Below are 3,048 nucleotides of genomic sequence, written 5' to 3'. Positions count from 1 at the left end.
ACAGAATCGGGCTGAAAATATGTATATAATAACGATTCGGCCTTAAGACGAGAGTAGAAGTCATAAAAGCAGTCAAGTCCCAAGCATATGTATATGCACACATGTGCATTTAAAATTTTTATGACATGGTTTTTCACCTTTGGTCTCTGACACAATCGTGTATCTAGAGTTAAAAAATACACTTCGGCATATGTATATGCATATACTATGGACACATGTTCGCTAATCGCAACACCTAAAACCAAGAATTACAAAACAAAAGGTTCAACATAGGGTTAAAGGCTTTCGGCCCCATACCACTCCAAATAAATCAGTGAATAAATCAGTGATAAATATCTTTGGTAAGAACAAATTCGATCGCGTTGAATATTTGGAGTTAATTTTGGCTGTTGTTTGATTGCAAATAAAATTAAAGGTAAACTGGATACACACATACAAACATACATCTCCATAAGAATGTATGCCCCTTCAAAAACAAATCTTTGTGCAAAGGTCTGTTTCAAGATTTTGAGGCTTTTGGCAGGTGCAGAGACTTACAAATTAGAAGTGATTTATTATCGCATCGGTATTCTTTAGGGCGAGCTGACATGCTGTTATTTTGTATCTTTGTACTTCAGGAACAGGAAGCTGGAGATAGAATCCTGTGCTGAGCTGGTTATAAATCAATTAAATGACTTGACTGGTTAAATTTTCCAACTGTCATTGCATGAAACTTAATTTTTGTTTCAAATGAGCTTATCCATTTAACCCACGGCACAAACTTATTTACTAATAAATAATAATTTAAGACATCTGTTAATCAAAGTGTTTATCCATCGTGGAATTGCCATTTAGCTAACTTTTAACGGAAGCCTATGCTAGGTACATATTGTCGCTACCAATTAGATTTTTAATGATCATACAAACTCTGACATTTGACTTAAAAACTTAATCAAACCGGTTAAATGCATTCAGGTTAATTTTGGTAATGTGCCACATACCTGCATATTTTTTCACACACCCAGCAATAATCTCGTATGTCATGCTTCTGCGTAGATTTCCCTTCAAGTCAGTTATTGAGCTGTGTTGATATGTAGACTTGGATTGGTCGTTGGGGTACACAATATTTCTCCATAAAAGCATCATTATCATAAGTTCGGATCTCCCCTGCCTTACGTTGTGTAGATTTAGTTTGTTTAAAGAACAAAAAGACAGGGAGAAATTTCTTATGTTTGTCCAAATAGGAGATAATAAATACATACCGACGTCTGGAAGCAGCGCTTCTCGACAATTACTAGCGTAGGGGTGAGAATGCTGCGGGGTAATGTGTCAAAATCTCATTTAATTGGTAACCACGTTCTAATGCGGCAATCATCAAAAATAAAAAAAAAACAAAAAAAGGAATTTGTAGTACGTATACGCGCTGAGTATGAAGTGTTCATACATAGTCCGTTTAGCTGACGCACCAAGATTTGGGGTCTGGTAGAGGTGAGTAAAACCACCCATGCCAGGCGATAATCTACCCGATTGTTACGTCCGAAGCAAGTTTGATGTCCATATGTCCACAGCGAGACATACAAATAGGCTGCGCCAAATGTGCGTAGCTAGAACATGCCGGCCTCACCCAAGGCTTTTCTGATGACGCGCAATTGATAGACGAACAGCGATTTGCAACGATTCCCCTTTTTTTTTTGGTACACTGTATTGCTCTAATAAAGTACTCATAATCTCGGGCCTACAAACTTGGGCAGCTACGCACGCTCAAAATATGGGTATGCGCCACGGGCCACCAGTAAAGGAAGTTGGTAAAACCTAGAATATAAAAAAGTTGTTGAATTCGGGTAAAACCCATTAATTAAAATTTACTATAGAATAATGCACAACACTTACCGTTTTCGCCCTCGTGGTTTTCTAGAATGACATTTATGCCATTCAGGAAAGTTGTAAAGTGTGCCGCTGCTGATACCCAGTGATGGAAAAATAGGTACAATTGTACCCTGTCAACTTTAAAAACTTACGTGGGGTCCACACAAGCTAATGTTGCTCAGACTATACAAATGCAGTCACCTTTTACAAAAAGTAAAACATTTAAGAAAAAATTGGTTTGCGCACGGTGAAGTACATGCAGTACGTAGCCAAATAGCGTTTAACGTCAATTTTCAATTCTAATTTCTTTATTTAGCCAATGTTTGACTATTTTTATAAATCCCTTATTGAATTGTAGAAGCAATGTGCATAAACACAAAAGATCATTTGCTGGGTGGTACATTCATATACGCAGTCAAAGTTTCTACGCAAACTAGGAACTAAATGTGACTTTCCATCACTTGGTACAGCACAGCGGGGAATATCGGAGACATCCACCGCGAACTTTTCCTCGGGCGCCCAAATTGGCAGCAACATTGAATGTTCTAATGGCGCCATCTACTGCTAGCGGGCCACATGGCTGAGAGAAAGAAAAACCAATGAACGCACCAAATAACAATAGCTGTGTTTTCTTAGGCAATGGGAACCGAATAAAATTTCTTCACGCAAATGCATCATGATCTTGACGGAGATCTAATTCAATCTATAACTCGTGCTGATTCCTTTGTTTCAATAATAATTAGTAGCACGGTTTGGTAACACTGACAAATGAATGCATAAACAAAGAGATATTTTAGCATCTAGCATCTACTTGATTCACATAAATCGCTTTAGTAAAATCACATTAGTTCCCGTAAATATGCATTTTTCACAGTTGTGTGTATTCATTTAAATAATTTTCTTCCTCGAGCTAGTAGTATAAAACAATGAGAATGATCCAGATCGGTTCCGTGAGAAATGATCGCGATAATGCCCAAAATAAACGAAGAAAACACGACTAACAATGTGAGGAATAGTTGCATATACCGGGCGCCCGTAGGTGTTGAATACTTCACACCAACCTTTAACGTTCCTGCCACGGCAATCAGACTTGATTTTATCAATTTTGATACTTCCACCGGTGTGGCCTGTGTCAACATCGGCCCCAAACCACCACCAAAGGCCAACTTTTTTTGTTTACATTGGGTGGCAGGCCATGCAACG

General features: G+C 38.2%; 1 long non-coding RNA gene across 2 annotated transcripts; it reads right to left on the bottom strand.

Annotated features, from left to right (window-relative positions):
* Positions 1–852: 852 nt before the first annotated feature.
* On the bottom strand, positions 853–3,048 carry LOC118735326. 2 transcript variants are annotated; one of them, XR_004992568.1, is made up of 5 exons: positions 2,907–3,048; positions 1,870–2,046; positions 1,424–1,791; positions 1,242–1,338; positions 853–1,150 (listed from the first exon to the last, which is right to left on the bottom strand). It is a non-coding gene; the product is annotated as an uncharacterized LOC118735326 (long non-coding RNA). The 2 variants fall into 2 exon arrangements; XR_004992569.1 differs by having other exon boundaries at positions 857–1,150; positions 1,870–1,890.

The sequence above is a fragment of the Rhagoletis pomonella genome, unplaced genomic scaffold (genome assembly GCF_013731165.1).
Source record: "Rhagoletis pomonella isolate Grant_MI unplaced genomic scaffold, Rhpom_1.0 Rhpom_scaffold_00003, whole genome shotgun sequence".
In the NCBI taxonomy this organism is placed as follows: domain Eukaryota; kingdom Metazoa; phylum Arthropoda; class Insecta; order Diptera; family Tephritidae; genus Rhagoletis; species Rhagoletis pomonella.
The sequence above is the reverse complement of the archived record's forward strand: the minus strand, read 5'-3'. Positions and strand labels throughout refer to the sequence as shown.